At 32.4% G+C, this 16,036-nt stretch overlaps 1 protein-coding gene and 1 pseudogene across 1 annotated transcript in view; both read right to left on the reverse strand.

Annotated features, from left to right (window-relative positions):
• Positions 1 to 16,036, reverse strand: part of GALNTL6 (polypeptide N-acetylgalactosaminyltransferase like 6) — an 888,106-nt gene that overhangs the window by 642,754 nt on the left and 229,316 nt on the right. The gene's annotated exons all lie outside the window — the stretch shown is intronic.
• LOC102889784 lies at positions 1,018 to 1,519 on the reverse strand (annotated as a pseudogene).

A 16,036-nucleotide genomic window follows, 5' to 3' on the forward strand; every position in this document is an offset into this window, starting at 1 on the left:
TAGTTGAGCCTACATGTAAGGAATGAGTTGGGGTAAAGGAAAAACATGCAGGTCGAGAGTTTAGATTACAAAAGTTCATTCACCCATTTATTCCTGTAGGTCCTAAATTGCCAAGTCTCCCACCAGGTCTACTCTTCATTCCATGAATGAAGTCCTAAATATTCCATGAATGCTGACCATTTCGTGAAAACAGCACAAAGATTTCAATTTCTTGTAAATGAATGGTTCACTAGAAGGAAGCTTTAAATAAATCTTACTTGCCTAATTGAAACATGCCAGGATTTGCCTAGTTTTCTCATTTGGGTGGGGAAGTTGTTGGTAGTAAAAAAATTATGTTTTAAGGAGTTTTCCAGATAAACTGACATTTATATGACTGTAGATATGCATATGGAGTCTGAGATGACTGCTTTCAAATTGTCCAATTTTAACTACTTACAATATTTTTAAATTGCCCAATTAATTACATATTATCTATTTAATTTCAAAAATTAAATCTTCAGGAAAAAAATTTTAATTTAACTTGAAGTGACTTATTTCTTAGGTTGTTGAAAATGATGGCATCCCAGAAACTCGCTTATCCATGGTCGTGAAATGCTGTTTTTGTTTTGGTAAATGTTAAAAAAGGAAAGAAAAGAAGAAAAGGAAAGAAAAGAAAAGAAAAGAAAAAGAACCATTTACATATGTATTTTATGTATACATACCAAAAAACCCCAAACAAAGACCCAGAATGATCCTTAGACATACATGAGTTAAACATAAATTTTGACCGAGTGATGACAATGCAGATTTTCCCAACATTTAGAAAAGCTGTTCTCTGATGCAGAAAAAAAAATCTACCATGCTATCAAAAATTTTTTTTTCTGATAAATAAAGCAACTATAGAAAGCTTTGGTTCAAAGTAACCAGTGCTATAGATTCTATCTATCTATCTATCTATCTATCTATCTATCTATCTATCTATCTATCTATCTATCTATCTGTCATCTATCTATCTTAGTCTCTCTTCATTATAAGAAATTATAGTCTCTCTTCATACAAAGCAATTACAATTTGAGGACACTTAATATTTGCCTATTTGCCAGCACCAAATCTGCCTCATCTGAATCTTTCCATTCCATGAGAAACATTAATTCTCCACTGCTGTCTGCGGTACCAATTATTAGACTTCTAGCACAAACTCTTGGTTTATCAGCAGCATCTCTTCTTCGATTTGCTATCATTAGACACTGTCAGATAAAGATTTTCTTTTTTGTACCATCTTTTTCTTTACCAGCTTTTTGAGAATTCGAAAATGCTTCCATTAACCCTGCACAATTTAAATTTTCTTCAGGTTCCCACGTATTGTCAGCATCTGTGAATCCCTTTTTCCACTTCAGGAAAGACTTCACCTTACCATTTATTCGGTCCGTCGGTTCAGTACTTTTTCCGCCACAAATTCTTCATTTCCTGTCTCTTCAACTTTTTTACTTTTAGCATTCTGTTTCTTTCCCCCCTTTTTTTGCAATGTAGTTTTATTGGGGATTATTTTTTATTGCAGACTTGAAGAGCTGTTATTCACAGACTCCAAGCTGCCCCAAGTCTCATGTCTGTGGCATCTCCCCATTTTATTTGTTAATGAAAGGAATTTTTCAACGTGGTGTAGATTTGAAACAATTATACAAAGTCTCATATCCAGTCTGAATTGTCAATTCTTTTCAGATTAACCAGCTAAAAGTAATATTGAATCTACTGATTTCAATGATGTGAAGTCTGTTAGAATTATAAAAGGAACAAGCTAAACTATGACATTTATTTCCCATTCATAGTGCTCAATGACATATCCTTTAATAAAACTTCTGCATGAATTGAGTATGTATAATAGGAACTTAAATTCTTTCCTAATTAAAGCCAAAAAATAGCCTTCACGAAGCCCTCAATCCATCTGAGATTGCTTTCATCATTTTAAAATAGAAATTGGAATGTTTCTTTTAAATTTTTTTTGAAGAAAAACAGAATTAATGACTTCAACTTACATAATTAAGCTAGTTTTTAACATCTGTTTCTCTCTCACTCATATACGTACAAACGTACCCTGATTCAAACCATCACACTCTTCCTACACTGAGAGCACATGTGTTTTAGATGTGACAGAGAATACAATAAATAGGAAGGATTTTCTCTTAACTCACAAGTTTTATGTAAGAAAATGTTTACTATTTTCTTTTAAACATAAAAACTCCACAGTTTAAAAAGTATATATTTATTTGTTAATTCTATAGAATCATCACCCAAGAATACAAAAGATAAAATCGCCTTAGTCATTTTCATTTGACAATTTTCTATATACCTGATTAGTCCATTAGCTCTTCATTTATACCAACTTTTATGTGGTCCAATTACTACAAATCCAGAGTAACTCCTACCTGCCATACTTTTGGCCTCCTTACCTACAAATATAATTATTGCCTTCCCATCCCTCTTTATTCACACAATTTCAATACCTTTGATGCTATACCAAAAGCTTTGAGGAGAAACACAAAACTCTGTAGATTGATTTTCAGGGCTATTCAAGTCACACCCCAATTTATAACTCAAGTCTTAATAACAATGGCTAAAACTGTTTGTGCGTGTGTGCGTGTGTGTGTGCGTGTGCGTGCACATGCAATTAATATATGTATGTGTACCATTTATGTAATCTTCTCAATGATCCAATAAGGGAGATACTGTTAATATCCCTATTTTAGATATAAGAACACTAATGCCTAGAAAAGTTAGGTTCATCTTTGAAGGTCACAAAGAAAATGCCAGAATTAGAAATCGGGTTGTCTGACACCTAGAGGCCATTTTGTGTTATTATTAAATTGCTTACTTGAGCAGGCCAATAGATTCACTCTACTGAAAAGATAACGTTTTTATCCTCTTTTTATACATTTTCCTATCTAAAATGCCATCTCTTATTCATTGATTGTATAAATCCTTCATATAGTCTTTGCCAGTTGAGGCTTATTCTCCTTTTTCTGAAGCTCTTTGGTACTGTGGTCATCAAACTGAGCTGTGCATGTCTAAGGAGGGTAAAAAAGATGATTCATTGGAAAAAGAGAATAAAATATTTAAAAGTCTAATTATATTCAATTATCTTTCATTATTTTAAATTTGTTTTTAAAATAAGTATGATTAGTTTAATGCTATATAGACACGTTATATAAATATAAGTCCATGTATTGGAGAGGCATGGTTCAATGTGTTAGTATTCAGTGTACTTGATTAAAAAGTTTACAGATCACTGATCAATATTATTAACAAATTTTCTCACACATTGATTTTTACTGTATTTTTACTATTTTGTAATATGTCATCTATCCATGTAAATCATTTGTTCCTTGAGGACAGAAATTATGTTTTAAATTTCTTTTTAAATTACCTATATCATTGAAATGACCTTACGTAAGTGACCCCACTGTCAGGGAAAACCTTGATATTTGCAGACTCTGTACCACAAAGCATTTACATATATAAAACGAAAAATAATTGCAGGTCAACTGAAACACTGAAGAATGCTAGGTATAAATTAGTGGGAATATGCTGACTTCAATTAGTAAAGGAGAATTTATTATTGATTTGATTTCAGCTTGGCAAAGGTTATACAGCAGTTTTTTGGTTTTTTTTTTAGGTACAGAGTTTCTATTATAGCTTCTGGATGTGCTCTATCAGTGTCTTCAGGATGAATGCAGCCCAGCACCCTGGGCCAGAGACTCTGTGGATTGAAAGGAATCTCAATGCTCTACACAATTAATTTCTTTGATTTTCAAGAATACATAATCATGTAGAAAATTTGTTAATCAGAAGACTGAGTAGCTTAAAAATAAAAACAGATATATTAAAATAAGGAAAATTTAAGAATATTTAAGTTATTTTAAATTAAGTTATAAAAGCTCCCCAATATCTGTATTTTCTTTCCGGAATGGCTGATATTAGGAAAGACTATCACAACATATTCCTCTCTACTTCTCAACAGTCACTGTGTATGGTTATAATTTCTCATATGCCATGCCTTTCTGTGCTCCTGCAACTTCGAACATATTTATTTTATGAACTAGGTATCGCTTTTGCTGTAAAGACACTTTCACACGCTTGCTCTAACCTCACACAAATCAGGCTTGAGTAGGTGTGATGTTTTTATGTTTGCCGACCATCCATTGTATTATAATCAAAAACAAGAGTCTATCATAGATATATATGATGTATTACTGAATTGTACACTTGAAACCCATATAATTTTATTAACCAATGTCACCACAATAAATTTAATTTAAAAAGAATATGGCTTATATCTAATAACACACCATTACAGCTTTTGCTTTTGTTTGTAAGACAAATTCAACAGGAAATAATCACATATATTTCAGCAATTGATGTGGGAGAAAGGAAAAACACATATAAAAACATATACACACGGAAACACACACATACCACAAATTCAAGGTCTCTGAAATTACCAAGAAATAAGCATATTTAAAGGAAACAACCAAGAGTCTAAATTGATGAGGTGCTTTTGATCTCACAGTTTAAATGCTATTGGAAGAAATGGTTATTTGGTGGTGGAAACAAAATGCCTTTTTTTATCCTTTTGAAAATTAAATACTTATATTTTCAAAGTATATAAAAATTAAAGATATTACTAAATTGGTTGTTTTAAAACTATATCACATCACTGATGTAAGGAAAAATTAAATCACAGTCAAGAAAATTAAATATTAACATTTAGCAATGCAAATCCTGGACATCTCAAAATTTCAAACAATGAAGAAACTGCTTTTTTTTCCTATAGTCAGGTGGACAAGTTAATCTTGTATACATTAAAATCAAAATAAAATATCTGTTCCAAGATTTTTAGGTTACTCTCTTAAAAAGCATCTTCTCCTTTTCCTTTTCTAACTGTCTCAAAGAAAATTTAAGTGCTCGATTAGTACTCTCAAAAATAATGTATATTATTGTATAAGAGGTTTGCTTTACAAAACAGAACTAACTATCCCACTGATACCTTGCCAGAAGATAAAAAGCATCTATCCATCAGTCATAATATCTGCTTTGATATTACATGGTCGATCTGGATTAAAATGAACATAAATTTAAGCTTCTAGAGTACACAATAAACAGTGCAGTAGCCAGTGCTCTTGAGAGGCATCAGAACTGCTCACATTCTTTCCTCTCAGGGCATTCATAATTGTCTCTGGAAGAAAGCATAGTAAAATGAAATAAAAGAATCAACAACTAAATATAATATCAATGTGACACAGATGAAATCTAAGGTTCTGTGGTAAAAATAAACGAGACTTGTGAACTCCATAGTCAGAAAAATTTTGAAGGGCAGAAGAAAGGAACAGACAGAGTATCCCGGTATGAATAAAAGCAGGGAGTAGAGATCACTGAGGGATGAAGAGACCTGTCTCGATTTAGGGGAATAGTGAAAATAAAATGGATATACAGTGGTCTTTTCTTTTATCAAGCTTTATTGAGATATAATTGACATACAATATTGTGTACATTTAAGATGTACAACTGGTTGATTTGATATACTTATAGATTGGCTTTTTTAGATTCTGCATATAAGTAATATCATAGTAGTATTTGTCTTTTGCTATCTGACTAATTTCACTTAGTGTAATCCCCTCAAAGTCTATCCATGTTTTTGCAAACAGCAGGATTTCCTTATGTTTCATGGCTGAATAATATTCTATAGTACATATAAACCATATCTTTATTCATTCATCTTGAGAGCATTCTTGATAGAAACTTAAGTTGTTTCCATATCTTGGCTATTGTGAATAATGTTGCAATGAACATGGGTGTATAGATATCTTTTTGAGATCCTGTTTTCCTTTCCTTTGAATACATACACACACACACACACACATACATATATACACACACACACATATATATATATATATTCTTCAGAAGGAGGACTGCTGGATAACATGGTAGTTCTACTTTTAATTTTTTGAGGAAATTTCATACTGTTTTCCATAGTGACTGCACAACTTTACATCCCCATCAACAGTGAAAAGAGTTCCTTTATCTCATATCCTGACTAACACTTATCTCTTGTCTTTTTGATGATGGCTATTCTAACAGGCGTGAGGTGATATATCTCACTGTGGTTTTTATTTGTGTTTCCTTGATTAGTGAAGTTGAGTGTCTTTTGATGTATACATGTGGTCTTAATATATAAAAGTGGCCTTAATACCTAGCTTATTTGCTTAATGCAATAGAAAACTTTTATTCCAATGAATTGACTGTGTCAAATGATGGGGTAACTGAAGACACGGGATTCTGAAAAAAGATTTCAATTTAAGCAATAAAGAAATTAGAAGATAAGACTTATTGATAACTAAAGAATATCTAGAATAAAGGAATACCTGCATTTACTGAGTGCTTACTACATGTCAGACGCCAGATTAGGCCTTGACTCTAAGAAGCATTACAAGAAAGACATAGTAAGTGGAAGCTGTGGAAAAGAACCAGATATCCCAAAGTGAAGGTGGAAAAAGTGTAACTGATATCATGAGACCCTTGTGCTATGGTTCTGGAGGCCTGGTGAGAAGCAAAATCATCAGATATTAAAAGACTAAAAATGTAATAGTTGAAACTCTGAATGTGGATGTACTATCTCAGATCAACAGTAAGAGTTAGAAGAAATGTAATATCAGTTTTCTGTAAAATTTATTTTGGTTCTATTTATCTCAAATTTGAGTAAAATATGCATCTTCTCTTACTTTCATAACCAGAATAATAAACTAAAATACACTGCGATGTTTTAAAAAGACCGAAAATATTTCTGCTGTAATATAAAAATATATTAGGAAAGTCATGGCAAAATGAAGAGGAGGAATCTATTTAAACAAAATGAATCATAAGTAAATACCAGTTCTATTTTAAATATAGTCCTCATCTTTCCTGTCAATCAGTTGAATCTTTTACTATACTAGACACAATTTTTCACAGAAAAGAGAACGTTCACGTTTGTTTTAATATGATGCCACAGTACTTAGGCATATTTTCCTAAAAATTAAATTTTTTTGACGAAATCCTAAAGACTACTAAAACAATTGTTTCTATAGTGAAATAGAACATTCAATAGAATTAACAAATGAAAAAAATCTACTACTGATCTCCAAGATCTCAAGACAAAGTAAGCAAAACCTCATTTTTCAAAATGAGAAGCTAGTGGATAACACCTACAATTAGAAAAAAATATATATCGAGAAAACAGCCTTATAAACACATTATTTAGAGCTCTAAAAGATTTGAATGTGGGTACCTCTAGGTATGGAAATGGTGGATGAAATTTATATTTCTGCCTATAGGACTATTTGACGCTATAAACATGTGCCTATATAGCACTGTCAAAAATAAAAACTCAATGATAAAAAAACCATACTGCCAGATATTGACATAATTGCATATTTCAAATATTATAAATATAATCCTTTCATCTATCATTTAATTTTAATATCATAATTTTATTTTACTTCACAGTTTGTTTAGGCCAAGAATTATTTCCTAGCTTCCCAGTTAATTTTTAGGAAGATAAGTAAAAATGCTTTTTTTCATAATGGTTTCATCAATAAAATTTATAGCTTAAGATAATAATAATAGCAAATATATAAAAAGAAATGACATAGAATCAAGATCTATAATATATTGGTTTCTGATTGTAAGACATTCTTCTCTACAATGAAATTCTAAAATAATCAAAAGTAACTTAGAAAACATTTTAGAAGTTAACATACAAAATTAATAAGCTGTTATTTGAGCCCAAGAATTGGCAATATGAATGTAAATTGTGCTCTATCTTTTTAGAAGCTGTTGGTTTTAAAATAAACTTAATCACATATCATTATTAACATAGAAATAACTGCAGTTTTATAAGAAAGAAATTTAAAATACAAATTAAATACATTTAGTTATCTTTTTCTAAAACAAATTATTACCAAATCAAAAGGTAATATAATTAGATTTAGAAAACTATTCGAAACATTGAACTCCATAAAGAGATATTTTATTATGTATTTGGCATAAATGTAGCATATGTGAATATTCTGATACTATTTTTATATATCTATGTTTTCTCGATATATATATTTTTTTCTAATTGTAGGTGTTATCCACTAGCTTCTCATTTTGAAAGATGAGGTTTTAGCTGTCTTAGATCATCTCTTCACTGCCCCATTATACATATACTTTTCCTGTCTCCCACTATTGGGTTAGGTCAATAACAAGTGTTGACCTTAGAATACCATAAACACTGTTCACAGCTGAGCCATAGAGAGTAGTCTATGAGCATTTTTCCCTTCCTGTCTGATTTCTTGTTTTCCCTGGAGTCAGTAATTTCTACTTTTCCATGTTTTAGTTCTCTAATTATTTAGTCACTAATTTTACCTTAGTTGTGTAAATGTCCTGTCAGGAAAACTGAAAGACGTCAAGTATTCTATTAAGGTCATCCTCATCACTAACCTTCTGTGGGAGCCTCTGACCAGCTCACTTGCGCATAGCTGATGGCCTGGGGTCTCCTGGCAGTATGTTTTTTTAGTTGATAATCTTTCACTTTGGGGTTTTCTCTTTTAGAAAATATACTAATTGTCGATATTAGCATTATTTGTCAAACTCAAGACACAATGTGCTTTCTGAACTTAAACATAAATTTCACTTTTTTGTCATCCATTATCACTTCAAATATAGTTTCTTCCTGATTCTCACTATCGCCTTCTTATAAAAACTATATTAAATGTATATTGGATCATACAATGTTTATTCTTTAATCTCATTTTCATATTTTCCTTTTTTTTAATGTGACTAAACTTCAATCTAAGCAATGTTCTCAGATTTATTTTTCAACTTACTAATTCTCTTCAGCAAATTCTTAAAACATTTGTTGCTTTTTAATTTTTAATATTATTATTATTTTTTTTTATTTTTGGACTTTTATAACCACTTCTGGGGATCCTAACTGATGATATATGATTTCATTTTGCTTATAAGTCTATATCTTAAACATTTATTTTATAGTCTATATCAGATCATTATATTATCTAAAAATCTTGAAGTTCCTTTCTTTTACATATTGTTTCTGCTGATTTTATTTAATGCAGAGTTATTTTCTCATATGAATTCATTATACTGAGTTCATCCTAAGAATGACTTAATTTTAAGAACATATTTAATGCAGTTGAGGACATTTCTCTCCATATTGGTTTTATATTTGTTTCTGTTAATCACTCCAAGAACAAATTTTCACTAAATGTTGTCAGCTTGGTAGGTTGGTTGTATATTTTTTTCAGTTAGGAGTAGTTGGATTTTTTTCTGGTTCAAATTTGAACTCCAGTCCTCTGTGGGTGCAGACCTGTGGTTATATATACTCAGTGAAGGTTATTTTTTATCTTTCTCTCCCAGAATTGAGTCCAAAATACAAACAAGACAAAAGCTTCTTTGTTCTTTTACTTAACTAGTAAGAAGTATTTTGTTTTCATAGTTCATCCTTTCACTAAAAATATAGCCTTGCGAGGATGTCAACTAACTGTTGATGCCCCTTTTTGAGCTTCACATTTAAGAAACTCCTAAGACCTATCTTCATAATGCCACGTCTAGAATTCCACAAACCACATTTCTGCTTTGAAAATTGATTTTTTGTTTGGCTTTGCCAAGATGGGAAACTAGAGGGAGAGTGCGGGGCGAAAGGAGGAGGCGTCTGCTCTCTCTTTTTTACCTACGTTTTTGATTTTGCATTTTGGTTTTCCTTTCTGTATCCTGATCCTATTAACAATGTTTCTTTGTCCTAGTGAGAAGTAGTTCATAACAATAGCAGCAGTTGACTCAACTTTGCAATTTTTTCAGCCTTGTCAGGTCCCCTTAGCAACACCCACATGAGGAAGTGAGCTTTCTCTTGCCAGAGCTGTGAATCCCTATGGCTAGGCTCTTCCATGAACTAAGAGACAACAGAACCAGCTTTTTCAGAGCTAAGTGTCCTAGCTCTACAGGACCTTTCTGCCAGGCTTTTGAGTTGTAATCATTCCAACCTCTTCCCTTTGTTCTACCACCAGTAGGGATGGAGCTGCCCTCTGCAGTTTCTACCTTCATGATATCTTAATTTTTGTGTGTGTGTTTACTTTTTCAATTCTTTCACACTTAACATTTTTTAAAAAATATTACATTATTTTTGTTCAAATAAGTGTGTAGTTTCTGCCTCTTGACTGGGCTTTAGCTGCTACATTCCTTACAGAGGGATCCATCAGTATGGATTGGTCAAGGACAGGATACTTTTTGGACCAAATGTTATGAGCATTTTATTTTAATCTATGTTTCATCTCTTTGAAACGTTAGATGCTGTTCTTTTCTTCCCAAAGGCTGACACAGTAAGACAGGCCTGGAGCAATTTCACATGGCAAAAACTTTTTTTCTCTAGAAATATTAGAAATGAACTAAAGTCAAACTATTGAAGGATTAGAGAGAACCTTAGAATTTCTCCCACTATACCTTGGCCTTCTTTGTCAAAATCCTTGCATCTTAATCAGAGTACTAAAATACAGAGAGCTAAAGTACAATGTAGGCTTATGGGAAAAGTTGTTAAAATGTTCATTGGCCCATGTCATAATTGACAACTTAGGCCTTCCTATAGCTGAAGTAAAGGAATCTCTAATTTCTCTAGGCTTATCTCACTAGGGTACCATTTGGTCAGGTCTGTGCAAAACTTCCCAGCAAAAAAGGATGCTAATGCCCTTTGGGGGTCCAAAAAGGTTTTAAGTTTGGCAAGGAAGGTTTCAGCATTCTGTGCCCTATCAATCTCTCTCCACTGAAAACTCAATTTATATTTTGCTGTCTTGCTAGTGCGTTATGAGTTAGGCTGAATAATGGCCCTCAAAGATGACCATGTCCTAGTCTCCAGAATCTGCGAATATGTTACCTTACATGGTAAAAGGGACTTAACAGATATGATAGAGTTGCGGATCTCGAGATGGAGAAATTATCCTAGATTATCCCGATGGGCCAAAGATAGTTACAAAAGATCCTTATAAAGGAAAGGCAGATGGAAGGAGAAGGATAAAAGGTAATGTGATATGGGGGTCTGATTCAAAGTATGACAGCCTTTTCATCCTGGCAAAGTCAAGGAACAGATCTCTCCTCTAGCCTCTAGAAGGAATTCGTGCTGCTGACACCTCAGTTTCAATCCTTAATTCAGACTTTAGGCCTCTAGAACTGTAAGACAACAAATTTGTATTGTTTGAAGCTACTAAGATTGTGAATATTTGTTACAGCAGCAATAGGAATCTAACATCATAAAATGCTTTTGAAAACTGTGTATTCTATATATTAAATTTCTCCTATATTATTCTACTTGATCTTTACTATTAAAGTGTGCAAAGCAGGAAGGGAAGATACTAGAGTTCTTAGAGCAATAGAAATTGAGGTGCAGAATGTCACATTTACATAGCTACATTCAGATAGAGAACTAGTTTAAAACTCAAATTCTTGGTCTCCACACCATATCTAGTGAATCAGAATCTCTAACTTCTGATATTTTAAAAGACTTTTATTAAAATACAGCTTACATACAATATTATATTAGTTTCACAAGTACACCGTAGTTAGTCAATGTTTATATACCAATGAAGTGATCACTGTTAAGTACAGCAACCGTCTAACATCATACGATACTATCATAATATTATTGACTATATTCCCCATGCTGTACACCACATCCCTATGACTTATTTTATACCTGGAAATTTAAACCTCTTATTACTCTTTGCCTTTTTCCCCCCTTCTAAAAAATTTTCAATTACAACTGGCATTCAATATTATTTTATATTAGTTTCAGGAATATAGCATAGTGGTTAGACATTTATATAATTTACAAAGTGATCCCTCCTGACTAGTCTAGTACCCATCTGGCACTATATGTAGTTATTATCATATTATTGACTCTATTCCCTATGCTTTACTAATCAGTGGTCCCAAACTTTTTGGAACAGGGACCAGGGCTCCTATGAGAATCTAATGCCTGATGATCTGAGGTGGAGCTGAGGCAGTGATACTGGTGCTGGGGCGTGGCTGCAAACACAGGTGAAGTTTTGCTCGCTCCTGGCAGCTCACCTCCTGCTGTGCAGCCCGGTTCCTAACAGGTACCAGTCTGTGGCTCAGGGGCTAGGGACACCTGTTTTACTTCACATTCCAATGCCAAGTTTGTAACTACTAATTTGTACCTCTTAATCCCTATCAGCTTGTTCCCTCCATCTATGAATCTATTTCTGTTTGTTCATTTGATTTGTAGTTGAGTTCCCACATATAAGTGAAATCATATGGTAGTTGTCTTTCTCTGTCTGAATTATTTCACTTAGCATAATACCTTCCAGGTCCATCCATGTTGTTGCAAATGATAAGATTTTATTCTTTTTTTTATGGCTGAGTAATATTTCATTTTATATATGTACTGCACTTTCTTTATCCAATTGCCTATTGATAGGCACTTAAGTTGCTTCCACATCTTAGCTATTGTTAAGTAATGCTGCAATGTACATAGGGTTGCCTATATGGTTGATTAATCTATGACAAAAAAGACAAGAATATATAATGGGGTAAACACAGTCTATTTAATAAATGATACTGGGACAACTGGACAGACATATGCAAAAAATTAAACTAGACCATCTTCTTATACCATTACGAGAATGAAGTGAAAATGAATTAAAGACTTAAATATAAGACCCGGAAACATAAAAATCCTAGAGAAAAACATAGGCAATAAACTCTCTGACATTGCTCTTAGTAAAATTTTTTTTCTGATGTGTAACCTCGGCAAGGGAAATAAAAGGAAAAATAAACAAATAGGACTATGTCAAATCAAAAGTTTTGGCACAGCAAAGAAAATCATCAACAAAATGGAAATACAGCATTCTGAGTGGGAGAAGATAATGACCAATGATACACCAAGTAAGGAGTTAACATCCACAATTTATAAACAACTCATACAACCTAACACCAAACAAACAAACGATCCAATTAAAACCTGGGCAGAGGACCTGAATAGCCATTTCTCTAAAGAGGAAATACAGATGGTCAATAGACATATGAAAAGATGCTCAAAGTCATTAATCATCAGAGAAATGCAAATTAAAATCACACTGAGATATCACTTCACACCTGTTAGAATGGCCATCATCAATTAATCAAAAAACAAATGTTGGCGAGGATGTGAAGAAAAGAGAACCCTGTGTACTGTTGATGGGATTGCTAATTGGTGCCGCCCCTAGGGAAAACTGTATGGAGGTTCCTCAAAAATTTAAAAATGGAACTATCTTATGACCCAGCAATTCTACTTCTGAGTATTTATCCAAAGAAATCCAAAACATTAATTCAAAAGAAATTGGCACCTCTACAGGAGGTTTTTACACACATTGATGTTTGAGAAGCACTAATCTAGAGGTTGACACACTACAGCCTGCAGGTTGATTTTGTAAAGTTTTTGGAACACAGTCATGCCCTTTCCTTTACGAATTGTCTATGAGTACTTTTGTTACAATGACCAAGTTGAGCAGATGCAACAGAGACTTTAAGACTCACAAAGCCTAAAACATTTATTTTCTGACCTTGTGCAGCGATTATTTGCTGGTCTCTAGCTAAAATACAACAGCCTAAAACTGGGTGCTAAATAGATGATTCTGTGGTTTTTCAGGATGACATGACAAATGGCCAAGAAAGTGGTTATAAAATAGCTAATACATTAGCCAACTATTTGTTTCTAATATGTTCCTCTCTCTTGTATTTCCGAATGTAGTGGAGTACATTCCATGGAAACACATTGGAATTCAGAATTAGAACTTGAGAATAACCAAATAATGAGTCCATTTAGCTTTCTAAAACGTGTTAGAACAAAATCGCATTTCTGTTACTATTAGTGCACTGAAATAAATCTGAAGTGCAAAGTTAGAATGAGATAAATCTTTTTTATGGAGAAAAATACAGCTTTTATAGCTTTAAACAGATATGAGCCACAAATGCCCAATTGAAATGACCCTACACATTATTCTAGTCCTTTTATGAATACACTGTAAATTATATTTTTTCAAGCATTATCAAGAAATGCAATAGTTTAATATTGAAATCAGTATTCACATACTACTTACACAATGCACACTGTGCTTTCATAACACGATTCTTATTAAGGCCACACACCTAGCATGAAAATGACTTTATTGTGAATAGGAGATTCAATGAGATCATTATTAAAAAAAAAAAAAAAAGGACTTTTATTGATGGACCACACACACAATGGAAATTGCCATTCAAGTAAGAGTCAAAAAGTGTGGAGTAAAGCTAGAAACATTGTCTGTTTCTCATTTCAGAAGTAGGCCCTGTTTAGAAAAGAAAAAAAAAATCACTCTTTGTTGGAACTTTACAATCAAGAAAAACAACTCTCCTCCATCATCACTCTCACCTCTCGAAGTATTTTCTGAAGCTAGTTTTACCTAAGTTTTTATTTCCTTCCCATATTTTCTCCAATAATCTAAGTCTTTGTATTTATGATTATTAGGAAGCATTATTTCCATTTTATCCAACTTTGGTACCAATGTCCTAAAGCCTTAAAAAAGCTTTTTATTAGGCATATTTTTAGTTTTATATTATGAAAAATTTATAATATATACAAATAAACTGGAATAGAAAAATGAACCTCCATGTATCCATCACTCAATTCAACTATTATCCACTCATGAATCATTTATACCTCCATCCCAAATTATTGCTATAATTACTCTATTTACAGTTCTTTTTCTTTAGGTAAAATAATATACATTTTAATGCACAAAACTTAGCCTTAGAAAGATTCTGACAAATGGATACACTCGGATAATCAATACCCCTATCATGACATAGAACAGTTCTTTTTCACCAGAATGTTCCCATATTTCCATTCCAGTCAACCTCCACCATTCCTCACCCTCCCCCTAATCCTCCAGAGGCAACCACTGTTCTGGTTTATTCATTTTTTAAATTTTAGATGAATTTTGTCTCTTTTAAAACTTTCTTTATTAATGGAAGCATACAATATAGTCTTTTCTACATCTACCTTCTTTTGCCCTGCCAAAGTGTAATTCGTCCATGCAATGCATTCAATTGGGCATTTTTATGGTCAAGAAGTATTCTAGTGCATGAATATGCTGAAATTTGTTTTCCCATTCTTTTGCTGTTTCAGAATATAATTTTGAAATAAAAAAAATTTACATTGATTCAAGAATTACTCTGGGAAGCTGGCAAAATAAACAACAATAATAAAATAAATTTATGGCAGTCTCAAAAGTAGTATATTATAAAATTAATTTAGATGTGCTGAGATTCCTCACCTTACTAGTAGGGGAAGAGTAATAGTTCTATTTCATAGGCCAGTTATGAGGATTAAGTGAGTTAATACATGTACAGCTCTTATGACAGTACCTTTTTTATACTAAGGTCTTAGTGAATGCTAGTTTTCATTGCCGTTATTACTAGTAATAGAAAAGTGTAATGGAAACAATCTAAAATGACTTAATCAAATAAAACTTCAGGCAGTGTGCTATTATCCTGGGCCATAATACTGTTAATCTAATTATCTATTAGTCTTCAGCTAGAAGAGAAAACATGGCTGAGAAATAGGGATTGCAGGTAAGATACCTGATGCATATGGAAGTGGGGATTAGAGAAGGGTCGTAATGACATCGCTGTGCTATTTTGTTACATTGCTTATTGCTCTATGATGTTTGCTTTAAAATTAAGTTTAGTTTTTAAGTATTATTATTTATTCATAATAATGGTTCAATTGTCACGTATTACTAGAAACAATTTCTTTAGAAAAAATAAATTCTATAAGAAGTTATTGTAATGACATCTGTGCTATTTTGTTACATTGCTTATTGCTCTATGATGTTTGCTTTAAAATTAAGTTTAGTTTTTAAGTATTATTATTTATTCATAATAATGGTTCAATTGTCACGTATTACTAGAAACAATTTCTTTAGAGAAAAAAAAA

Source organism: Pteropus alecto, unplaced genomic scaffold (assembly GCF_000325575.1).
Source record: "Pteropus alecto unplaced genomic scaffold, ASM32557v1 scaffold50, whole genome shotgun sequence".
Classification (NCBI taxonomy): Eukaryota; Metazoa; Chordata; class Mammalia; order Chiroptera; family Pteropodidae; genus Pteropus; species Pteropus alecto.